The sequence below is a fragment of the Passer domesticus genome, chromosome 24 (assembly GCF_036417665.1).
Source record: "Passer domesticus isolate bPasDom1 chromosome 24, bPasDom1.hap1, whole genome shotgun sequence".
NCBI classification, from domain to species: domain Eukaryota; kingdom Metazoa; phylum Chordata; class Aves; order Passeriformes; family Passeridae; genus Passer; species Passer domesticus.
In genome coordinates, this window is record NC_087497.1 from 3951422 (window position 1) to 3976924 (window position 25503).

Consider the following 25503-nt stretch of genomic DNA (forward strand, 5'->3'; position numbering starts at 1 on the left):
CCCATAGAGGAAAACCACTGCAAAAGCTGATGTTTAAGCCTATTTTTTTCCCTGGTTTGGGAATCAAGTAAAGAAATTACTGAGGAAATTATTTTTCCAAATCTCAACGTAACAGAAACATTCCCTTAAATTTGAATTTTGTTATTTCACTTGAAGTGGCAGATTTGCCTTTGCTCATCCTTGGTTACTTTTTGCATATATATGCACACAACAGGGTAAAATGCTTGTTCCAAGAGCAGACACCCTAAGAGGAGGAGGAGGAGGTGTCTGCTGGCAGCTGTTAGAGCATCTGGTCCTTTTTAACCAACAAGTACCTTCTCATTCCATGAGATGGTGGAGGCAACAACACGTGTCTGGCTGCTGCTTCCGAACTTCTGCATAAAACCATCAAAGCAGTTTTCTCATCAACACCTGGATCAGGTGTGTGAGATCTTCCAGCCATGCTGCCATCCTGACCTGACCCACAGCATCCCCAGAGGTGACTTTGTCCTTCACAATCCCTCAGGCCTGAGCACAGACTGACAGACAGAATCCCTGAATGGTTTGGGTTGGAAGGGACCTTAAAGCCTACCCTGTTCCACCCCCTGCCATGGGCAGGGACACCTCCCACTAACTCAGGTTGCTCCAAGCCCCATCCAACCTGGCCTTGGACACTTCCAGGGATCCAGGGACAGCCACAGGTCTTTTGGGCACCCTGTGCCAGGGTCTCCCCACTCTCACAGTGAAGAATTTCTTCCTAATATTCAATTTGAATATTCAGTTTGAAATTCCTTCCTTTCCCTGGAGCTCAAAAGCCTGCCACCAGCAGTGCCCACCATGGCAGTCCTTGGGCACAGCAGTGCAGCTGAGCCCCCACAGTGACAGTCTCAGAAGCAGCAGGGAATCACTGGATGGTGTTTCCACAAGGACACTAAAAACCAGTGTCAGGAAAGACTAACCCTGCCTGTAAGAGCAGGCTCACAGCTCCCTAAGAAAAGCTCAATTCCAGCATTCTCCCTGGGGGAACAGTGTCCAGCAAACATGTTTCTGAGCCTGAGTGTGCTCTGAGCAAACAGTGCCCAGCTGTCTCTGCCTGCCGAGATGATGCACTGCTGCTTGCACACTTGAGGGAACACTGCTCATCCATCACCTGCCTGTCCCCACCAGAGTTGTGGCTGGCTAAAAAAAAAGCTAGCAGGCTCTGAGAGCCTTCTTGGGGGAATGACAGGCCCCACAGGCTGGGAGAAACCAGCCAAGGTTGTTTTGCTGCCTATGTCAGGAAAATTATGGAAGGCACTGCAGTGTGAGCAGCTGGAGCCCAGCAGAGCTGCCAAGCATCCAGCTAGGCAGCAGTAACGGGTTTATTAAAACCCAGGCAGAAAAGCTGAAGTCCAGAGACCCAGTAAAGATCTCCAGAAACTTCCTGGGACACTGCCAGAAAGGCATCTTCAGGAGCAGCTGGAAACAGAAGATGACATCTGGTGTGAGATGAGCCCTTTGGGAAGCCCTGCATGCCCCAGGATGCTGTGCCTGCTGTGCAGAGCTGGTGTGGCTGCTGGACAACTGCCCCAAGCACTTGGAGCCCTCCGAGGCAGATCAGCCTGGAACAGCTCAGGATCCAGCCCTGCATCTTGGGCAGGAAGGCAGCGGGCTGGGATTCACTGTGAAGCTTTAGGATTTCAAGAATTCACACATTAAACGGTTGTGACTACAAATGAACACAAAATATTGCTTTGTTCTGCAGTTAGATGGGAATTTGCTTGTACACCAGTGCCAGGAGACTGTGGTAATTAAGTGGTTGTTTGGGCTGGAGCTCACCCAAGCCATGAGCAGGGTTTTTGGAGAGAACCTGTACATTTTCCCAAAGCACCATCAGGATGTGAATAGGCCTTGATTACAGCCTGAGCCATAGAGGAAACCCCAGATTCTTCACAGGCTCCAGAGCTGCCCCATTGAGATGGGTCCAAGAGGCAGCAGGAACAGATGACACTGATGGCCTTGGTCACATCCCCACGTCACAGGAGGATCTGGATTATTCAAATGCAGGATGGCAGGACTCCTACTAGTGACAGAGTGAGAGCCATTTGACTGTTGCCATGCTTCAACAGTACAATGCACAGTTCAAGCCATCTAAGCATCTTCCAGAACATTCATTTCAATCTCATCTCAGAAAGCTGAGGAGCAGGGACATGCTACAGGGGCAGGCACAGCAGCAGGGACATCCCCAACCAGAGTTTGAATGGGAAAGCACATCCCTTCCTGCCAGCTCCTCCTGACTGTTCTTCAGAGGCTGAGCTCAACATTTGCACAACACAATTCATCGTTGGACTTTATGATCCTCAAGGTCTTTGGTTCCATGAGAACTTCAGGCTAGGCAGTCACAGTGGGGCTATGCCCTGAACAGTAAAAGAGGAGGGTGGTTTCATAGATTATGCAGCAACAGTTAATTCAGGTTTGTCAGGCTTGCCAAATCTCCTGGAGTCAGAAAAATCAGGATATGTTTTCTACATCTCTCTTCACCAGGAATGCTGCTCTGGTTGAGCCAAATGTGTTTCAGCAGACTGGGACACCCCTCATTCATCCCAGAATCCAGCAAGTCCCATGTAAGAAGGATCAAAGCTTTCAGAGGTGGTCAGTCCCTCCCATGGGACATGGCCTGATCTGACACAGATGGAACAAGTTTTAGACAACATTTGCATCTTTCTTTCTTTTGCTTGTGACAGCAAAAGGACTTCCTGCTGTCAAAAAGAATTTCAAGTCATTTAAATCCACAGAAGAATTGAGGATTAAAAGGTAGAAGTTGTCAGCCTGGTGTTTTAAGCTCATCCTGCCTCCCCCCTCCTGAACCTCCTGTGCAGTGCTGAAATGCCTCCAGTGATTATGTTTGTAAGCACGGAAGACACAGGGAAAAAAAATTGATTACACAGTGATAATAGGAATATGCTAGATGTTTAGGTGTCAAATGAAACATAATTCTGAAGAATATTTTTGCCTTTAGAATAATACATCATCTTCCCAAACCGCCACAAGCTCCCCTGTTATTAATACTCTTCTGAACGACTACAATTGAAATGATAATGCGTTTCTAAATTAATATTGCATCTTCCCATTTCAGTATCTGATGAGCTGTATCAAAACTTCATTAAATCACTCCCTGTTTTGCCAGCTCCAGCTCATACTTGGGCCTGTGAAACACATCTGCCTCCACACCAGCCCGTGCTCCGAGGCACGCGCCGCCAACGCCAACGTGTGATCAACTGCACTAATGGGACAAATAACAGAGCTAATGAGCTGGCTTGCAGGACGTGACAAAAACATTTTAGGCTGCTAAATAAATATCAGATGCAAAATTAGAAGGTGTATCAACAAATGACTTCATGATTAGCTAAGAGTTCTCTTTGGGAAGCTCCGTGGTGTTCCCCCAACAATTTCACGTCAGGAGTAATGGAATTGTTCTTGTAGCTTTGGCATTTGGGGTATAATCTTCCCTTTCTTTTAGGGGTGCAGTACATTTAAAAACATTTCCAATATTCCAATGCATTTATTTTTATGCTGACTCCCACTATCTCAGTCCCTCCACCCTGCCCCATCACAGAGACAGCCATTCCCAGATCCCACCCAGCCAAGGCTGCTCCCATCCCAGGCCTCCTGCCACCTCTCCCTGGGGGAAATGCCAACTCTTACACCCCTAAAACAGCACCAGGACAGGCTCCCCCCACAGCAGCGAGTTCTGCAGCCTCTCAGAATCAGCCAGCTTGGAAAAGACCTCCACGATCATCGAGTCCAACCTGTGCCCAAACCCCACCTCATCAACCAGACCAGAAGAAGCTCCCTCAGCTCTGCCCTGATGGCTCAGCTTTGAGTGGCAAATGAGAATTCAGCTGTGGATCAAGTGAACGTCCTTCACCAGGCAAACCATTAAGGTCAGGGTTAATTCATTACAGAGCAATTTTAATAGTTGTAAAAAAACTTCAAACCCCAGCACTGCCTCAGCCAGACTCCGCTCTCCCCTTGTTTTTGTTTGTTAGAAGTGGCTGCAGTTAAACTCTGTGTGCCAAGCCAGTACTATACCTGGAGTTTAAATTAAACCAGTGCCTGCCAAGAGATGCAGATAATTCATTTAAATTCTCATTTCAAGGAAGACATTTCATTTCAAGTTTGAAACATAATTACTTGGTCAAAGCCCAGGAGACCACATCACTTTCAAGTGAAGTGATTGTAATTTCCAACCTCCAGTTGAGGATTCTTGTCACCAAGATAACCACGAGGCATCAGGGATGTAACCAAACAAGCAACTAATCTGAACATTTTTACTCTAACACTTCAAGGAAAATATTGCAGAGTACTCAAACATGACCACCACAAATCTTTACCTTCTTTTTGCACATCTGGATATTTGGAAACTTTTCTCCATCCAAAGGGCTGCCCAGGGCAGTGGTGGAGTGCCCATCCCTGTGGGGAATTAAAATCCATGTGGATGTGGCACTTGGGAACATGGGTCAATGGTGGCCTTGGCTGTGCTGGGGGAACTCGATAGCCTTAGAGAGCTTTTCCAACCCCGTGATTCTGTAAGATTTTACACACCCTTTCAGAAAGAACTCTCAAGGCTAATTTTTCTTTTAGACACTCTTCCCCCATGTCAGTGTTCCCTTTCTACCCCACAGGGGCACGCAGGGGAACGTGCAGCCTGGTTGATCAGGGCTCGAGGTCCCAGCAGCTCCAAGCAGAAAAAGCCATAAATCAATTTCTAGTAAGGACTAAAAATTGATTTTTCTAAAGTTGCTGTGTAGTGCAAGTTCAAGTGATGGGACTGAGACTCTACAAAAATAGATCATCTAGTAATTTGCATTAATGAGGCTTAACAGTGTTTGTCAGAGAGTGATTAAGAAACTGTGCACCAGTCCCCACCTCCAGCAGCAGCACAGACGTGTTATTGGGGTGCTCAAAGGCAGCAGAGCACCCACACAGCAGCCACTCCCCCTCCAGCCTTTTGGGGAGCAGCACACACTAATTCCAGCCTGGTGTAATTGTGCCTTTCAAAATCCCACCCAAAGAGCCACAGCCATCAGTTTTCCATCCAAAATCCCTGCTGAAGATGCACGGCCTTCGATTTCCCATTCAAAATCTCTGGTCCCAAAGAGCCATGGCCACCACTTCCCCATGCAACAGTGCAAAGCTAAAGCCGTTCCTTTCAATAAACAGGCTGTGGCAACTTTCATAGGTTTGCTGGGGAATGCTGTGCTGAATGTTTTCCTTTTGACAGTTTTCTTATTGCTCAGCTTCTCAGAGCTGGCAACAAACACTGCTTTTTATTTTCTGCGGTGGAATTGCGCTGCTAAAACCCGAAACACCAGAATTTGCCTTCAAAAGAAATGAGACATTTCACTTGCCCCTTATTAAGTTGTTGAACTGTGATTTTCCCTTTTTTAAATTGAAAGTACAAAAAGAAGAATTATTAAAATCCGTGAAACCATCGAGCAAAATGCACAATGAGGAAATCTTCAGCAACGTGTGGCTGCAGCAATGTTACATAAAGAGGTTTAATGGGCTCTGTGGGAACAACATCAGAACGTCAGCAATTCCACTGTAGTGTATTTCAGCTCAGTTCCTCATTAAATGGGTTGCTCTGGGACTTTAACTTATTTTGGAAGTTATTATGAATTGCAGCCCTACATTCTCTGGGTTTTTTTCTCTCCATTTCATACACAGTCCATGACTGCAGGGTCAGGGTTCGTGGTGGGTGATGAGACCTATCAGTGCAGAGTCAGACAGTGTCAGAGCATCATCCCAAGAAGTTCCAGGGTGGTTGGTCTTTAAGCATTTTTAAGTGTTGATCACATTTTGGCTGAAGCACCCCAGAGAGCTCCAGAATTTTTTACACTGAGCAATCTAATCTTCAGCAACTCATACCAGTTCAGAACCACTGAGTTCTCTGGAGAGTGGAGATAAACAACTTGGAAAACAACTGGAAAGATATTAAGCAGAAGTATATTTTTAAAAAACATTAATTTTTAAACGCCACTGAAATTAAAAGGAAAAATGCAGTACTATCAAAATATACACACTTCTGAAATGAGAAATCTTGCTATAAAAATACCAAAATTACTCGTTAAAAATAATTTGTCAAACAACACAAAAGAGTTCAAACTTTAAGGCAGTCCATACTTTTGAGGTCAACTTTTAGCCAAATTCAACTTGGTTTTGCTTTTGCCTGGAAAGTTAGCCTGATATTAACTGAAGACAAAGCGTATTGCTGGCTCTGAACAGAGATTAAAAGATCCATTTTCCTCTTCTCTCCTCCGAGTAACAGCGATTTTAATGCTTTGGAGCACATAACATCTGCTGAGATGACAAAGTTTTCACTTGGATAAAAATCTAAATTTAATCCTCGCCCTGAGCATTTCCTTTCAGCTCTGTGGGTCACGTGTGGGGGAAGCAGAACCAACACAGCTCCTGGCACCAGCAGTGCCAGCCTGTCCTGGAGCACAGCTCCACAGTTCTTTGCTCACACAGACCTGCTGCAAGTGAGCAAAGGAATTCTGAGCACAGATATCACAATAAAACCATTCCAGGGCTGTCAGGAGCACCATCAAGGACAAGGGACAGAGGAACATGAAGACAGAAAATGCATAACTCCCCTGAGGTCCAGCAGCCCCACTGAGGCTGGGATTTGAGGACAAGTGGGTGGCAGTTTTCCCCCCTGAGGTATTATAGTTTTATATTATAGTTTTTATACATCCAGAATAACCCTCCCCAGCTGCACAGAGCCTGGTCAGGGGGCTAGCCTGCATTTGCATGGAGCTGTGCCTGGGTTGAGGGGCTGCTGAGCTCTGCAGAGCTCAGCACTGCCCAGCTCTTCTCCTGCTCGTGCCAGGGCTGCTCCTCAGGACCCCCTCACCTGCCTGCCCAGGGATACCATGCTTTAGAGGCAGGGGAGGAGCAGGGACCCTGCAGCAGGGGCTGCCTGCCCTCCTTGTCCATCCTGTGGCACTTCTGAGCACCCAAAAGATTCATGGTGAAGTTCCATGCAGGGCCACGCCTGTGACACCAGAGCTGGGCTGTGGGCAGGAATTCCAAATTCAGTTCATGAGCAGTAGAACTACAGGAATCTTAAAAGATCACAAGAATGGCTATACTGACAAAGAGTAAAATATTCTGAAAACTTGGGCAGAGCTCGAGGGGCTCAGCCTGGAGAAAAGGAGGCTCAGGGGAGACCTTGTGGCTCTGCACAACTCCTGACAGGAGGGCACAGCTGAGGGATGTTGGGCTCTGCTGGCAGGGGAAAAGGGAGAGGATATGAGCAAATGGCCTCAAGCTGCACCATCAGAAGTTCAGGTTGGATACTGGGGACAATTTCTTCACCTAAAGGATTGTTAAGCCCTGGCACAGATTGCCCAGGACAGTGGTGGAGCCCCATCCCTTGAGGCATTTAGGACCTGTGGATGTGGCAATAGGGGATGTGTGTTAGTGGTGTTAGTGGTAGCCTTGGCAGTGCAGGGGGAATGGTTGGACTCAATCTTGGTTGGTCTTTCCAACCAAACAACCTTCTAGCTGATCTGCATGGCAGAGAGGAGCAGCCTGAGCCAGAGCTGCTCCTCTAAGCTTTCCTGGGCAGCCAGCTGGAAGATGCTGCTCTGTCAGCCACAAGCAATGGCCCAAAAATCCGGAATCCCAGTTTTTCCCTGGAATCAGAGCTCCAGCAGAGTCCCACCCTGAGCTGCAGAGCTCTCCCCCAGGAGCACTGGCCAGGATTGCTGCAGCAGGCAGCCGAGGCCTGTGGAGCTGCACAGCCAGGCTTTGTTCAGTGATTCATTATTCCAAAGTGCTGAATAATTCAGCGCTCAGGATTAAGGACATATGCCACTGAAACATTCCATATGGAGCCCGAATCCCTCAGGAGCTGCTCTCTCCAAAGGCACCAGCACATCTCCCCATGCACTGTGCTGAGAGCAGGGGCTCCTTGGCAGTGTCACAGCCCAGACACCCTGGGCTCTCTGGGCTCCTTTGCCACCCCAGGGTGTGGTGGAATCCAAAATGCAGGGAACTCTCAGAACTTTGGGGCTGTAAGCCAAAGCTTAGAATTAAACCCAGGATTTGATCTGAGACCTTGGAAAAGGCTTCCAAACTGAGGTGCTAGAAGCGAGAATGTGGATTTGTAGTTTAAAGTAGAGACATGTTAAGCTTAGTAAAGTTTAGAGTTTTAGAGTTTAAGATGTAGAAAAAATAAAACTAGAATTAGAATTAGAATTAGAATTAGAATTAGAATTAGAATTAGAATTAGAATGCAGTACCGTATGTTTGTGTTTCATAACATGATTGGCTAAGAAAGCTTACACTGTAGCATGGGTCCATAAGACTGAATATTTAAGGATTGAGTAAAAAGCATAACTATCCTTGTTAGCAGTGGTTTATTGGTCAATAAATCCTTAAAAGGTCCTGTAACCAAGGGTCTTGTGACATTCTGAACTGTGATGTAACAATGTGAGCCGAGCTCACCCTTCCTGCTTATGTAGAAGATAAGAAAATAAACTGCATCATCAAAACCAATTCAGAGCTCCCCTCTTTAATTCCTTCCAAAATTTCCCACAAGTGAATTATCACAGGGTGGAGTGACAGGGCAGGCTGTAGAAACATGGGAATGCAAAGAGATGGAGGAAAAGAAGTTTCCTCTCCCACCCCTCCTGCCCAAAACACCAGAGGGACACGTGTCAGCCAGCAAAGCTCCAGCCTCACCACCCTGGAACTCTGGCCAGGACAGCACAGCCTTGCACAAGACCCACTCAGACAAATTCATCTCCTCATGACTTAAGTTTCCTGCAGCCTTTTTGTGGAGGCGACTTTATTCTCTTCACTCCCTTCTGCAGACAGATTCCTGCCCACCAGCCAGGAAACGTCTTTGAGCAGAGGCAGCTCTGGCCAGGCTGTTCTCACAGCTGTCCAAAGGCAGCCCCACATCAGTGACACACTCACGAAGCACAGCCCAAAAACGTCTGCGTGGGCAGCTCCTGGGAGAATCTGAACATTGCATCAGCCCTTCCTTGTCCTGGAGGGATTTTTTGAGAGAAAAAGACAGCCCCTGCTCCTAGGCATGCTGAGCAGCCAGGGCTGCAGTGACCTATCAACTCAGACAGAACCAGTCCTGGCATCCTCCCATATTTCAATCAATAACAGAACAGAAGGTGATACCCAATCCAGAAGATAAAAATCTCACTAAATTAAATTAACTTGTACAGTGTAATCAACATTCATTAAGCCAATTTAGTCAAGCAATGACCTCAGCAGCTTTCACTTAATCATATCCTTAAATGTCAAATCCACATGCAGATCTTGTAGAAGTCCTTTCCAATTACATCTTATTAAAAAGCTGGAATAAATGAATGTGGCTGGAGTGGTCTGTGTGCAGTGAGCACAAATACAGCAGTGAGGGGCAGTGCCACACCCCCACCTGCACAGGGTAATTACAGGTACCCATGTACCCAGCTCACAGACACACATCAAGACTCATTTCTCCCTCTGGAATCACACAGAAGTGGTTGCAAGGATTCTCCATGACCTGCTGCCTGGTTGCCTCCATAACTTTTCTGTGGTCACATTCCTGCCAGCTCTCTCCAGTGACATTTGTCACTGTGGTCAATATTGCACCATCCTGTTTCCTTCTGCATTTACTGCCACCCCACCTGTGAATCCCACCCAAAGGACTGTGAAAACCCCTCAGAGAAGTAGAATTTGTTATTGTCTGTGTAAGAAACATGCTTTTCAGCTGCATGAAGCCCCGTGCAGCTGGGGATTCCTGCCAGGTTCCCTCTGCACGGAGAATTCCACACCAAAGCTCTGCCGGTGTTACTGCAGTGCCTCAGGACAGCCACCCTCCTGCAGGGCTCATGTCAGCACAAAGAGCACAAAACAGCCACTTTATTCTTCCTGACCCTTTATTTTAGGTGCTTGCAGGGCCAAACAGGCTGACAGGTAAACACTGGAGCTGTCTCCATGGTGTCACACCGGAGATCAGCAGCACCACAGCTGAGATGGGCTTGGCCTGACCCCGGCTGTTGGACACTGAACCCCCCTGACCCCAGCTGTGCCACACCTGGAGAAACCTGGCAAAGGGCACAAGGGCCCAGGAAGGCTAAGAGAGGGAGAAAAACAATAATAAAGAAGAAAATTTGTAATAACAGCAAGGGAAAGAAGAAAACCAAAATGGTGGAAATCCAAAAAGCCCAGTGGTTTTTGGGAAGATGAGCAGAAATTCACTGATGTCACGAGCCCTTTGCACTCTCTGCTGCCCCACTGGGCCACTCCTGGTGCCAAGTGTATCTGGCTGTGAGGCCTCAGGATTTTAGCTTTTATATTCTTTATCTATTTGTAATCCTGCAGTTCTTTAGTGTATAACTCCAAACTCCACACACAGTGGGAGCTGCTGCTTCTCCATTTTGGGCAGACACAACAATTCCTCTCCAGGCCTGGCAATCAAGGACACCTCACTGCCTCAGACCCAGAGAGATGGAAACAAAAGTGAGTTGGGGGGAGCAAACTTGGGGTCAGTGACTTCATTAGCTGAAGCTGGAATTGGAAGATGAACCCCCAATATGCAAATGGCCCAAACTTATAAAAGTGTGAAAATCCCTGACCCATTGTCCATTTTGGGTGCAGCCCCTGGGGGACTTTGTCTGCCCAAAATGTACCTGAAGTTCCTTCAATAAATAGAACTGCTTTTTATTCCCTTGCTTTTGTCTGGCCTCTGTTTTCATGTAAAAAAGGCATCAGCTGTCCCCACAGGAGCAGCAGGACAGGGCTGGCAGTGGGGACACACCCACACAGGGGCTGGCACTGCACCAGGACACCCAGGGCAGCATCAGGGCAAGGTCACACCTGCTCCTTGCACCACAGCTCACAGTCCTGGCACACCTGGCACCTTTCCTGCCTCCTGGGAAGCCGGGGCAGGGCTGTGGAAGCTCCAGGGATCCAGAATGAATTGCTCTACCAGTGCCAAGCAGCCTCAGCAGATGTTCCTGGTGTCAGCAGGATGCTCCAGACCCCCATTTTTATCCCTGGAATGAACACTGGGAACACATCCTTGCAGTTTCACCTTCTTACAACCTCACACATCTCCAAGAATAAATTTCCCGGCCTTGCCACTGCAGAAAAGTATCAGTAATGTTATGGCTAATTTTATTTGTGGAGCACTCCCTCAAACACAGCCAGCAGATGAAAAAGCCAACTCCCTCAAACACAGCCAGCAGATGAAAAAGCCAAACGAGGGTAGTGGGTCAGCAGGCGAGCTGTGCTCTGTACCAGAAATCTCTGTGCTTAATTTATCAGATTTCTCATAAAAAATCTCCCTCACCTGGGGAGTAAATCTGCTTTAATGTATCACACCTACTGCTAGCTCACAGAACTGAAAATCTCATTTCATGGGCCCCAGGTTTACCCGATTACAATTCCACTGTGGAGAGTTTCTTAAAGCAATACAAGCTGATAATGAAATACTTGCTGGTAGAGCAGCATTCCTGTACCTGCCCCTGGCCCTGGGAATGGCACAACCCCCACGGGTCTGCCTGGCTGGCACTGCAGAGCCCAGGGAAGGGGCAGACACAGCCACCCTCCTGCAGCTCAGGCTGGGGAGATTTCCACTGGCGTGCTTATCTACAGGGAAAAGCATTTCCTTCAACGATAGCTCTGAATTTATGATCAAGTCGAGATGTCAAGATTGCTGAGACACCCTTTTAAGGCAGCTGTAAATTGTTTAGACAATAAGAAATGACAGCTTCTGCTGGAGCTTACAGGGGGAATACAGGCTGGAGTGCAGATTTATGACTTTGCAGGTAGGAGACCACTGAATGCATATTCTTCACGGGGAAGTGAGCATCTCCAAAGCCACACATTTGGTTGTTCTTTGTACTCATACTTCAATTTGCTTAAAAGCAGGAATTTAGGTCTCTTCAGTAGCAGAAATTTAAGTCTTTTCTATATTGCTCTTGCTTCAGGGCTGCTCAGAGGCACTGATGGCCAAGTTCCTGTTGGAGAGGGACGTGGCACAATCCATGGAATTCACAGCCCCTCCCTCAGGCTCACCCCTCTGCCTGCACCCACCTGCTCCCAGTGCTCTCCTTCACTGCACGAGGCTTGTGCAGCATGAGGCACCTCTGGGCGTTGGCACAAGGCAGAAATTCTGCCCAGAAGTAGCTCTGATTCCTCCCTGTGGGACTGAACAGGGGCTCAGGTGTGTTTTATGTGTGTGGGTGTTGTCTAGAGCAGGGATGTTTTACCCACTTGGAAATAACAGGATCTGACTTTTCACAGGTAAATTCACCCAAGCTGAGCTGAAAGAAGTGGAGCAAACACAATCACAGAATAGTTGGGGTCGGAAGGAACCCCTGGAGATCATCCAATCCAATCCCCTGCCAAGACACAACCACAGGAACCCAGAGCAGGTGTCCAGGTGGGGTTGGAATATCTCTGGAAAGGGACACTCCATGTCTTCCCAGGACACCTGCTCCGGTGCTCAGCCACACTCCATGGAAAGAAGCTCTTCCTCATGTTGAGATGAAACGTTGTGGTTTTGTTTATGGCCATTGCTCCTCATCCTGTCACTGGCACCACTGAAAAGAGTCTGGCACCATCCTCTTGGCACCCTGCGGAGATATTTGTATGGATTGATGGGATTCCCTCTCTCCAGCATCAGCTCAGCATTTCTGAAAACACAACCCTGAGTGCCCTTTCTGAAATCCAACTGGGTTGTCTGAAAGCCTCCCTGTGGAATGTTGCTCACAGCCCAATTTTTCAATTTCTGCTCACACACAAAACCTGAAACTTCTGGCTTGCCTGTAACAAAACTCACTTTATTTAGAGCCAGGCAACCAAAACAGAATCAAGTTTATCAACCAAATCTCATCATATGGAGAGTGATAAAGCCTCAATTGCAATTGACTGAATTTTGAATTAAGCAATCAACTGATTAATTACTTGACTTTTGTCTAATAAAGCAAAATGTAAATGACACTGGCACAGGAGTTACATTCCATCCCTGTAGCTCCTGCTTTCCTTTGTTGCATGATATGGGAATCCACTGGAATTACAGATGACTGAAGAGATGTGTGGCTTTGTCAGAAAATGCCCAGTTATGCCAGACTGCCATTAGTTTTTCTTGCCATGCAACGTGTTTCAAAAGAGGGAAGGGATGTTTATGTATACAGGCAAGTATTCTGCATCCCTGTGCAATAAATAGCAAGTGCCAGGTTATTCTGTCAGTTCTGGCATCCTCTATCAACAGTTAAGTAGATACAATCCATTGTACCTTTCAGATTGATTTCACACTGATGAATGTGAGATTGTCAGGTTGATCAGTCCTCCCAAATACATTAATCCACTCTGAGGTCATCCTGAGCTCATTTAAAATATTCTTTCTCTGTCCTGTGATTCTTCTGATAAATGGCCAGTGGAAGACAGAGTCTCCTCTGCAGGATGTCAGGGCCAAACGTGAAGGCTGTCAAAAAATCAGCATTAAAACCTGCTCAATGTGCTGTTTTCCAAAAATCCTTTAAATGGCACAGTGTGTTTGCTGACATTAATCACGGGTGACATTCTAGGGAGGGCTGAGTGTGCATGTCAAGAGAAACTTCTCCAGATCCCAAAGACATGAATCACCTGGAAAGCAACTGTTTTTATCTCTAGCTGCTAAAAACCCATCACTTCTGTGCCTTTTACTGCCTCAAAGCCCTTCAATCCTTCACTTCCCTGCAGTGACCTGGGAGGTGAGCACCAGCAGCACATTTCCAAGGATCCAGGAATTCCCACTGCCAGGAAATGCCCCAAGAGCAGCCCCTCAGCTACAGCCAGAGGGGAAACACATCCCAACAATCCCATAAGAAAAAGGAGTTCTAATTTTAGAAATCAGAAAAATAAATGGCTGCAGGCCTCTATAATCTCCACATCAGCACAACAAGATGCTTAGTCAATAAAATAGTTCAGCTAAGTGATCTCAGCATGTAATTCCATACGGATTTTTTTTCATGGGGAAATGCTATCATTTTCCATTTCAGTTTAATGAATCATGTGAATTATAGTAACATTACAAATGGTTCTCTCTGCAGCCTATTAGTTTGTTTCTGTATGGTTCTAATGGAAGACATGCTTCATTTCCATCCTAGCTTGCCCTCAAGCCATTACGAATAAATTGTATTATCATAAGCAGTTACCTTTTAAAATGATCTTATCAAAAGAAAGTCTTTTGCATTGTTGAGGAGTGTTTATTACCATTTTGGGCAAAGAGCTGCAGGCACTTCACTCTTTTTATAAATATAAATAATTGTAGCAAAGAGACCAAGAGGCTGGAACTGCCTGGGCACCCTCCAGGCACAGGGATGAACATCTCCAGAGCACTGGTGCTCCCATCAGCAGCAGACTGAATCCACCTCAGGTTCACAGAGTTTAGGGCCATGAGCCAGTTCAATTATTTACTCTGAACTCCTGCACACCCCAGGCTGCTGCAGTTCACCCTCCTGTCCCTCCAGTGAAACCAGCCAGCAGTGCCCCAGAGGGGCTCCCTGAGGCTCAGCCACACCAGAAGTGGGACTGACCCTTCCAGATGGTGCTCACCCAAGTCAGGGATCACACTCGTGGCTTTCCAGACTTTTTTCTTGACGCAGTCCTGAAGCATCACAAGTTTTTTCTATTTTTACTGACTCCTGTCACAATTTCACAGGAGGACAGACATTTTGGCTATAAATAACTATACACAGCTATACATATCTCCATGCAGGAAAGAGTAACTACCCTCACAGGGAAGAATTTCAAGCAAATCTCTGCTCAACTTTCTTAAAGAGCCCCCAGTATCAGGCACCCTGTTCTCCCCAGCCATGACAAGGCCACGCTTCACTTGGTTCATCAGTGGAAAGCTTTTGCAGAAGATTAATTAAACCTCCATTCCTTGCTGTTTAATACCATTTCTTCTAGCCCAGTCTAGAACACACAAGAGAATTTCCTCCCTCTGTAGTTTGAGGAGTTTTTTAGGTTTGTTTGGGGGTTTTTTTACACATTTGAAGAACATTCCAGTCAGTCTTTTCTAGATTGAGCAACAGCAATATCCTTGAACTTTATATATAAATCAGCATTAGGAGGGGAGTCAGAGGGCATCAGATACCTTCGTAACTTTTAATGTAATCTAAATCTAAAAAGGAAGAGTAAAATCCCTGAGTTTTCTGAAGCCTACCAGGACTCTTAGCTGGAGAATACCAGAAAAACACCAGAATCTTGATGGTTTTCAATACAGCACCTTTGATTTCAATAAACCACATCAAACACAGCCTAAACACTGCTCCAAATCAGCAAATAATGGTCTGGGCAAGAATGTCAACAACAGAAGAACCACATCTAGGTGAAAATGAATGCCTTGATGGAGTGTTCCACTTCAGAACATTTCATTTTGCCCTCTGCTCTCCAGGTCACTAACTGCAGGAAGCCTCCATCTATTCAGCATCCTGTACCAAAAGTTTGTCATATGAATAAATGATACATATTCATAGTCCAGCTGCTACTTGGATGGTCAGAGCCTGCCTAGATGAGCAGCACTGACAAAACCACCATGTAGCTCAGTCACCGTGCTTCTCAGTAATAAAAATGCAAATAAAATAGGAAGTAAGGATTCTTGCTACCACCATGAAAAATTAAAGTGCTGTCAATTTAATGCAGTTTTGCTTTTCCAGTAAAATAGCATCTGTTCTCCCACACTGAACAGTAATAACAGCCTGCAAGGCACAAGGTCTAAAGCTTCTAATGACACGTTATAAGCCCACTTTCGCTGTGCCCACCTTGGGAACGACATTCTTTTATAAAAAGGGAAAGAAAAGAAATACACCTGGGAAAGAAATACATTAATTACAGAGCTCTCTCTCATAAGCTCTGACACTGGATAGGGATGACAGAATTTATACTGTTATTTCTCTCCAAGGTGCAGAAAATCACAGAATCATTAAGGCTGGAAAAGCCCTCCAAGAGCATCGAGTCCAAGCTGTGCCTGATCTCCAGCCCAGAGCTCTGAGTGCCACGTCCAGATGTTCCTGGGGCACCTCCAGGGCTGGGGACTCCAAATCTCCAATGTCTGACCACCCTTTCCATGGGGAAATTCCTGCTGATCCCAGCCTGACCCTGCCCTGGCACAGCTTGAGGCCATTCCCTCTCCTCCTGTTCCCTGGTGATTCCTTTTTGGGGTTACCAAAAACAGAGGCCAGACAAAATCAAGGTAATAAAAAGCAGTTCTATTTATTGAAGGAACTTCAGGTACATTTTGGGCAAAGCCCCCAGGGGCTGCACCCAAAATGAACAATGGGTCACAGGTTTCACACTTTTATAAGTTTGGGCCATTTGCATATTGGGGGTTCATCTTCCAATTCCAGCTTCAGCTAATGAAGTCATTGACCCCAAGTTTGCTGCCCCCAACTCACTTTTGTTTCCATCTCTCAGGCCTGAGGCAGTGAGGTGTCCTTGATTGCCAGGCCTGGAGAGGAATTGTTGTGTCTGCCCAAAATGGGAAAGCAGCAGCTCCCACTGTGTGTGGAGTTTGGAGTTATACACTAAAGAACTGCAGGATTACAAATATATAAAAAATATAAAAGCCAAAATCTTAAGGCATCAATGAGAGCAGAGCCCCTCAGCTGTCCCCTCCTGTCAGGGAATTGTGCAGAACGAGAAGGTCCCACCTGAGCCCCCTTTTCTCCAGGCTGAGCCCCTTCCCCACTCCCTCAGCCGCTCCCCACAGCACAGACTTTTGATATTGATGATGTATAAATGTGTCCCTGATCAGACACTAACTGTAATTATTTGCAGCTTAAAGGTTTAACAATTGTGTCAACCTGAAGTTGTCAGAGGGTGGGAACAGACACTGGGGCGCTGCAAATTAAACCATGCTGGCAACCACTTAAAAGTGCTCCTAATAGGTTTGGCTGTAGGAGCTTATTAACTGACAGGAGACGTCCTGCCATGGGGAAAGGAGCTTCCTTTTATGAGCTACAGAAAATAAATTAGATTTTTCTTTCCTCTACTCTATGTAGGTAGAAAAGGCTCTTTGATATCCAGAAACATGAAACAATAAATTGTTATAACAGCCAGACAATAATTTAATTTTGAAAATGGAACCTGTTCTGCTATTTCAAGTTTCTGGCTCCCATCAGCAAGGTGAGGTCAAATATACGTACATGTGTGTGTGTGTACATATATATATATATATAAAGAGAGAGAGAGAGAGAGATAATGACAAGTTGTTCCCTGTGAAGGTGGTGAGGACCTTTCACAAGGTGCCCAGGGAAGCTCTGGCTGCTCCATCCCTGAAAGTGTCCAAGGCTGGATGGGGCTTGGAGCAACCTGGGATAGTGGAAGATGTCCCTGCCTGTGGCAGGGGGTGGAACAGGGTAGGCTTTAATGTCCCTTCCAACACAAACCATTCTGGGATTCTATATACACAAATATTTTGGGGCGTTTGGATTTTTGGGGTGGTTGGTTTTTTGGTTTGGTTGGTTTGAGTTTTTTTGGTTTTTTTGTTTTTTTTTTTGTTTGTTTGTTTGTTTTTGTTTGTTTGTTTTTTTGTTGGGTTTTTTTTGTTTGTTTGTTTGTTTTTTTTTTTGTGGTGCTGTTCAAGCTTTGCTTCTTTTAAACAACAGTTGGAGAGAGACAAGAACTCCAGGTGCCCCATTCAGGCTCTCACAGCCTGACTCTCCTCCCTGCCCTGCAAGGCCAAAGGTCCAGATTTCAGCCTTTGGGCTGGGGTTCTGCTGGGCCAGTGCACACCTGGGGCTGCTCCTGCACCTCAGGGGAGCAGCTCACCCTCCTTGGGCTCTTAAGGGAAAGACTTTTCAGATTTGGGCTGTAATTCCTCTGCAGATAAATGCCAAGATTAACCAGCCTTGCCCTCTGCAGAGCACACCTGGTCAGAGAGGCAGCTCTGCCAAGGACTGACCTTAGTCCTCACTCCCTCCCTCAGCCAAAAGCCACTCCAGGATGTGCAAAACAGACAACAAGATAAATTAAATGATACTCAATAAACAAACAGCATCTCCAAGTTTGCATTCAGACCACAATCAAGGAAAAAAATATTCCTGTGCTTATCTCTGCACACAGCTCCCACCCACTAATGCCAGAGGCACAAGTCTTTCCAGGACCAAACCATGATCAGTTCATAATTGCAAAAATCTCCCAAGAACCAGGCTTTTAATTGTTTCTCTAAGATTTGCCTAAGAGCGATTTTAATTCCAAGCAGCTGTCTTAAAGAACAACAAGAAAACAACTTAATATGTAGGGCTTGACTGGGATAGCTCATTATTGATTGAGTGGAGAAGAAATAATTAAGTTCCTGAAAAATACATTTTGAGACTACTTTGAGGAGAGTTTCAGAGACAAAATGAAGGACTCAGGGGGGAGTTTGTGTATTTTGGCACATCAAGAGAATTGTACAAGCCCTGCGAGACCTGCAGGAGCTTAGGTTGGTTCTGTGGTGGTCCGTGGTACTGGGTGGTGTCTGTGCAGACCATGGGACAGACTTGCTGCTCCTGTTTGTTCTTTACCCTTTTCAGCTGTGTCCAGCCCTCCACCACCCTGGAGAGGAACCTTCCCCATGGGCACAGCCAGCCTCAGTGCCCACCTGGCCTGTGGGGCTGGCTTGGTGTGGTCAGTGCCTCCCTGGACCAGCTCTGACTACCAGGGCTACACAGATATCTGCTGCCCTTAAAAAAAATTAAGATAAATAAAAAAAAAAAACAAAAACATTTCTCCCCCTCCCTGTAAGTTATGTAGAACCTCTCCTACTTAGAGGCACTTTTCATCAATTATCTCAGCCCATCTGGCTTTGTCTCCAAGTGGCATTGATTATGAGCATCCTGTGCCCTAGAGATAAACACACCAGCCCCATTTCCCCCCTGTGCCTTCTCCATATTGGCTCCTAACGTGATCAGCCTGGTGATGATCAGCCTGCTGGGAAATCAATAAGAGCACAGACATGTCACAGCCCCAAGATTAATGGAACTGACTTGGCACAGAAAACTTCCCTGCATTCACACAGCCAGCCCACGGTGCTTGTCAGTTCAAGTTTCCTTAACCACAGGCATGGATCCAACTTCGTGGCCATCCCCAGAGCTGGAGCTCACCCACTGCCACAGCACCACTGAAACAGCCCACACCAAATCCATCAGGAGACAATGCAAAGACTCAAAAAAGTACCTCTATCCCAAGTAGTCATGAGCAGAATAAAACCCAGCCTAACAAAAAGCCCCAAACCCTGTTTATACAGATTGGTTCTGGCAGGTTAGCAGCTGCATTTTGTTAATGATAATCATTCTGGGGAAGGCCAATTAACTTTTCTATTAATCCATCAAATCAGCCCCTTGTCTTGCTTTGGTTTTACATTTAATATAGCTCAGAATCACTCCTCTCCAGTGTGACTGCTGCAAATGCCATGCAGGAGTGGCTGCTGGATCACCTTTTCCACACGCCTCAGTTTGCACAGCCCTGGCACAGGGGTCTCCCCCTGCAGAAATCCCTCTGCAATCTCTAATGGAAACGTGGGAATGGACTTCCCCATGGTGCTGGTGGGTGAACCCATGAGCAGGTGCTGTAGAGATCAAGAAAAGAAGCAGGAAGGAAGAGACAAGAGGGTACTGCACATCTTACAACTTATAGAATCTATAATATGCACCCAAGAGGTGGATAATTTAAAGTGCTTTGATGAGCTATTAGCAGTAAGTAATAGCTGCCATTAACTCCAGCAGAGCAAGGTCATGCAAGCTCCCAGAATCTGTTCTGCTGAGGATTTTCAGCTCAGCATTTTCTCTGCACATGCCATGAAGAAGTGCAGGCTGAGATTGCATTCCCATTTCCTTACAGCCAAGTCAAACCCACCACACATCGATTCCCCAGAGCTGGATCCCTCACCCACAGCTCAGGAAAGGACCTCTGGAGACATTTCAGGACAAACAGCCCTTTGCAGGCAGAGCTTCACTCTTAATGCTACCAATTACAAAGCACAAGAATTAAGTAATTTAATTTTCAACCTGGATCTATAGGGCTGAGGATGAAAGGATACAAAGCTGTGCCATTGTTTGCAAACTAACAGCAGCTCTAAGAGCCAGCCTGGATCCTGGAACAGAGGGAGAGAGAGGGAAATGAAAGAGCATGTGTGTAAAATATAGATAAGAAAGCAAATCCCAGCTGTCGTCCCTATCAGCCCTTCCTATTTCTCTGGCAAGAACATGTAATTTTGTGCCGTAATAGCAAAGGTTGGAGTGACTGCTGTCACATTTGAATGATACTGCTATAGCTCCCCTCTTTATATGTATCTGAAATGGGAATCTTGGAATCTGGTCGCTGGGTACTGGTGGTTTTTTCCAACACTTGTCTCAGTCCCTCCTTTTCTATATAAAATGCCCCGTTCTGAAGCACAGATCAGAGATAAACAACAATATGTGCCTTGCATGTTCAGAGACTTTCTGAAACATCCTACCATTCCTCCTTTCACAGAGCTGTAATTTGTGCTCCCACAAACCTACGAAAAATCAAATTTACCCATGCCCAAAGCAAATCCCTTTTGAAATGAATGTTTAATTCCTGCCTTGAGGACAGGACCAAAGAATAAGCTCCCTTAGAACAAAGGGAGCAGCCCAATTTTAGTACATCAATGGAAGAAGCACAAATGACTTCAAGAAGCAGCTCCAGGTGTAAATGGGTGGGTGAGTGGGAGTAGGAACATTCAGGGAGGCACCAGATTCTGGGGACGCTGCCTAAAACACGAGCTGGGAGCCAGCACCTCACGTATGCAGCCTGTCACAGCTCCAGCCCACAAGTTTCCTCTCAAAACTTTGAGAAGAATCTGTTCAACACTTCCAGCCTCAAAACACACACTTCATTCCCATTCAGCTCAAGAGTTTTACTTCTGTGATCATAAGTGTTAGCACTATACATAGAATGCATTACACATGGTCAAATTCACATGAACAAGAAACACGAGTTTCTAGATAATCAACAATTTTGCAATGGAACTGTAAGCAAGAGTTGAATTAATCTTATATTTAAAACCTTAAATCTTTGCTTAATGTGTACCTAAGGACAGAGCTTAAGTTCTGCATGTGCACACTTGTCAGGTTTTTTGCTAACTTAATGTGGTAAATAGCTGTAGAAAAAAAGATTAGGTGAAATAAATTCAGAGAATCATGAAATTAGAGGTGCTTGGTTGTTACCTCCCCAGAATTATGGAATGAAACTATAGTTTCCCATTCCAAGCCCCTGGAGCAGACTTTAAAATTCAGATCCACTTCCCTTGTTCTGCGGGGAGAAACATTACAAGGGAGAAACATTACAGACTTTTTTTTTTTTTTTTTTAATGCACTGATATTTCATTAGAAGTGGACCCAAGCCACGGGCCCTTCTCACCTGCCCTGGCAGCGCTGCCTCCTCTCTGCACGCTCCATTTCCCACCTGAAAAACACCCCCAGCCCCCCTTCTCAAGCACTGCCACTTCTGACTGATAGCACAAAATTGAACTGCACTAAGCACACACCCGAAAATCTGATAAATATTGTTTGGAAATATAATTGAGGTTTAACTGGAGCATGAATTTTTCACTTTGAAGCAAAGATTTCTGCACTTATTTATGAGGAAGATTTAGTGTTGCAAATAGCGATGACAGCTGAGATAAATGTTAACCCGAGCTGTGCTTTCCCCGTAACCTGCAGAGCTCTCTCGGCAGTGCTGCGTGTCAGCAGGACACACATCACCGGGCAGAGCTGCAGAAAGCCCCAGACACCCCCAGCCCTGCTCTTCCCAGGCTCAAAAAGAGATCAGCAGCATCCAACACATTTGGGGTGCAAAATCCGAGCTAAACATCGAGGCTGAGCCTTGGCTTACCCTCGGATCAGGTTTTGTGTCAAAACGGCTCTTGGCACATCGGTTGATGGCTTGGTCATGAATATTTAAGAGCAAAGTGCTCCCCAAAGTTGTTTTACAACACCAGAACTCATCTCGCACTGCAGTTATCCTGCTTTCAGTCCCCACAGTGGAATCTGTACCAATTTGTACCCGATAGTTTGGCCATTACCGAGGCACTTGGAGATAACAGGAAGGGGCTATCAGGCTTTAATCTAAAGCTCTGTGTTTTAATATCCTAGGAAATCTCTTAGCCCGGTGCTGAGAACTGCAGGAGCTGTTGTTTGTCAGAGCCACATCCTGCACGTTGTGCAAACACCCAAAACAAACCTTACACCCCCAAAACCTTACAAGGCTGCTGCGTTAAACAGAACGCCTTCTGATAGAAGGTGCAAAAGCTAATTCCATTTTAATATTATCAGAGTAGTTGATATTAAACTATATGCCTCCACTTTCATCTGTGTTTTCATAGGTTTATCTCTGAATTTGAATGCAGCAAGTGCTCAAACCGCCGGAACGTGCTGCTCTAATCAGTGCTGCACTAACAAGGAGCCACTGGTATCAAACAATGTTATATTAAATTAAGGATGAGCATTTAAAATTCCTGCATAGCACCAGGTCACAGCCGGTGCTGGACTCGAATTTTAAAGCTCCATCCTCCCATTAACACTGGTTTTCCACTGTGCAAACAAGATAGTAACAACACTCCAAACGCAGCAAACGCTAAATTCAGATCCCGGCTCCGTGCCTCATAAATTTTCATCCTGGCATCACTTCTTGTTCTTTTTACAGCATTTTAAAAATGTAGGTTAGCCTTTGCATTTTAAGCAGCCACGATTGTATCAAATGCCTGGATTTTACAGCAGCCAAGATGTTCCCAAGTTTGATGAACTGATCTCAAGTGAGATAAATTATGTCAGTTGTCGGCTTTGTCAGTAAATCACGAGTTGACATTTCCCTGATTTGTAAAGGTATAATGTAGCAGTGGAAAGAAGCGAGCTCTTGAAAACCTGCACGGAAGGTGAAATTAATAAGCAGTTCAAAGAAAATGTCCCAATGTAATGGGCTTGGAACATCCACACTCAATTCCAGTTCATTTGCTATTTCTCAGGTTTTCTCTTTTAGGAATTCAAAAAATGCTGTATAAAACATTTTATGGAATATTCCATCTATGTGCTTCTTTGTTTTACAATAATTGACAACATTTACATATATTTCCATGTTATATTATGCCATAAATTTGCATAGATCCAGGTAAAACTGTTCAGCTTTAGACCTGCTGCTTCAATGAATTTCAGGAGCTGAATCACAGCCCCAATCTGAATTACATTGCTCCCAGAATTCCCCCTCCTGTGCAGCACTGGAGAATATATCCCTGCTTAGTAACCCTGGCGGTGTCTGTGCCGTGGAGCTGCGCTGCTGTCTGTCTGTCTGTCTGTCTGTCTGTCCCACACCAGGGCAGCTCCTGGGGGTGACACTGCTAAGGTGAAGCCACACAGCGTGGCTCAGTCCCACCTGCCTTTCCCCTCCCTCCGTGCCCACCTGAAGGCAGCAGGGTTTGGGTGACCCAGCCCCGCACAAGGTGGCAACACATTTCTCTTTCAGGCACCACTGAAGAGAGGAATTCTACCAGTTTTTATATTGAAGCTAATTTAACCCGATTTAGCCCACTTTGTGTGTTCACTCTGCTTTCTGGAGTTATTTTTATTGCACTGGAGCTGTGCTTGCAGGCACAGATGGTTCCCGAAATGAACAAAAGCAAACCCCACTCCAGCCGGCCTGGGAGCAGTTATATTAAAGTGTTACAATTTGGTTTAGAAGTAATTTGGGGCTGTGTTTTGATTTACACTAACTAAAACGTACTGGTTCACCACAGAGATGCCATGAATTTCTGTGTGGCATTTGGCACACGTAGCAACCATCTGGCCCCTGTAAAGAGCACACAGGGCATCACAGCCTCGGGGGCAATGTCTGAGCTGTGCTTTGATCACCATCAGGATATTTTTTTATAGGACCAGTCCATCAGCAAATCTCATTGAGCAGAGGCTTTTGCATTGGTGGATAAAGCATAAAGTGAAAAACACGGGTAGTAAAGCAACGGGAGGTTACACATGCTATTGCTAATAGCCACTTGAACACAGCCAAGAGGCTGATGAACCATAACTTGCATGTTTTAGACAAGATATTCTTTCCATATATGCACTTTTTGACCTCATTTAGTTGCTGCTTTAAAGGTAGAATCCTTCTGAAAGCAAAACTTCACAGTGGGGAGAAAGAGGATGGAAATAATTACATGAATAGAAGGAGTCAAAGATTAAAAGCAAGAATTTAAGGGTGCTAAAGGCCAACCCCTCACAGTAATACTGCATAAAAAAAGAAATAGAGAAATAGTGACAGGGTATCACAGCCCTGCAGGATTATCTGGTGGAAACAAAATGCATCCGAGCTTGCCAGCTGGTGCCAGCAGCTCTTTACCTTCTCGTTCCCTCGTGTTATTGGGATTTGCATCACAATAGCGCTGAGACCTCACAGCAGCCAGCCCGGCTCAGCATCCAGCCAGCAGCAGAGACAGGATTCCTGCCCTGAAACCTGGGAGTTCACACTCACAGAGAGAGGGGAGATAATTAACTGTTCGCTGGAGAAACGCTGCAGTGTGTTTGGGGAGGGAACAGGGACCCGCAGCACCCAGCTCAGTGCTGGCACCAGCTTTCCTCTCCAGGCTGGGGGTTCTCCCCAGGCTCCTCAGCTGGACCAAAGTTTGGGCTCTCTGCATCCCTGTGGAAGGCAGGGCTGGCCCCAAACCCGGCTCACTGTCAGCAGTGTGGCTGCAAACTTTTAATTCCATTTCAAGAACCCAAAGCGCATTTCATCCCAGGGCCTCGCTGGCTGCCAAGGGCCAGGGCCAAGCAGCAGCAGGACACTGTCCCCTCCAGCCCAGGGGCTGTCCCAAAGCCCACCTTGCTCCAGGGAGCAGCCAGCACTCACCTGCCACTTTTACTCACCCTCCCAGAACCAAGAGTGTCGCCCTGTTCTTCTAAGTTCTGATGTTTACATTCTTGTAACGAACTTTCTCACGAATTTTATGTAAATAATTAATTGTTTTACATTCTTTCCTGGAGGAGGAGATACTTGATGGACTGTTGGTTTGTCCAGTGTCATTGGAGAGGTGGCACTGTCACCCTCCAATCCACTGTCACTTTTGGAAATCTATAAATGTTGGAGTCAGAAATTAAACTCCCCTTCTTTTTACCCTTGGAGATTCCAATGTACATGTCGTTTTATTTTATTTTTATGTCATTTTCTTTTGTGTCCTAGAGTGACACAAGACCCCCCTGCAGAGCAGCAAAGCTGCCACCAAACCCCCCCAGCTCAGGGATGAGGCCAAGAGGAGCCTTGAGAAGGCTGAGCTAGAACAGAGGCTGGACAGAGCTAAAGAATAAAGCAGGGATTTATTAAAAGGATCTCCTCAATGGATGCACCTTGGGCAGCACAAGAGCCCAGCCAGGGCTGCACCCAGGATGAACCAAAATGTCACAAAAATGGACACCTGGTCATGGGGTCTCTCACTTTTATAAGTTCTTCTCCATTTGCATATTGGAGTTCATTGTCCAATTAAAGCTTTAG

The 25503-nt window shown here is 46.0% G+C and overlaps 3 long non-coding RNA genes across 9 annotated transcripts in view; 1 reads left to right on the plus strand and 2 right to left on the minus strand.

Moving 5' to 3' along the window:
- LOC135285778 (uncharacterized) overlaps window positions 1-25022 on the minus strand; it is a 36489-nt gene extending 11467 nt beyond the window's left edge. Inside the window, exons 1-2 of one of the 7 annotated variants that reach the window (XR_010350476.1) lie at window positions 6878-6979; window positions 4353-4431 (exon numbers count right to left, since the gene is read on the minus strand). This is a non-coding gene — a long non-coding RNA (uncharacterized LOC135285778). The other 6 variants (XR_010350477.1, XR_010350475.1, XR_010350471.1 and 3 more) reach the window with 6 other exon arrangements.
- On the plus strand, window positions 11485-13955 carry LOC135285746 (uncharacterized). Its single transcript, XR_010350462.1, has 3 exons — window positions 11485-11801; window positions 11964-12199; window positions 12280-13955. It is a non-coding gene; the product is annotated as an uncharacterized LOC135285746 (long non-coding RNA).
- Window positions 12091-19215, minus strand: LOC135285745 (uncharacterized). Its single transcript, XR_010350461.1, has 3 exons — window positions 19183-19215; window positions 13274-13462; window positions 12091-12611 (listed from the first exon to the last, which is right to left on the minus strand). It is a non-coding gene; the product is annotated as an uncharacterized LOC135285745 (long non-coding RNA).
- Window positions 25023-25503: the final 481 nt, after the last annotated feature.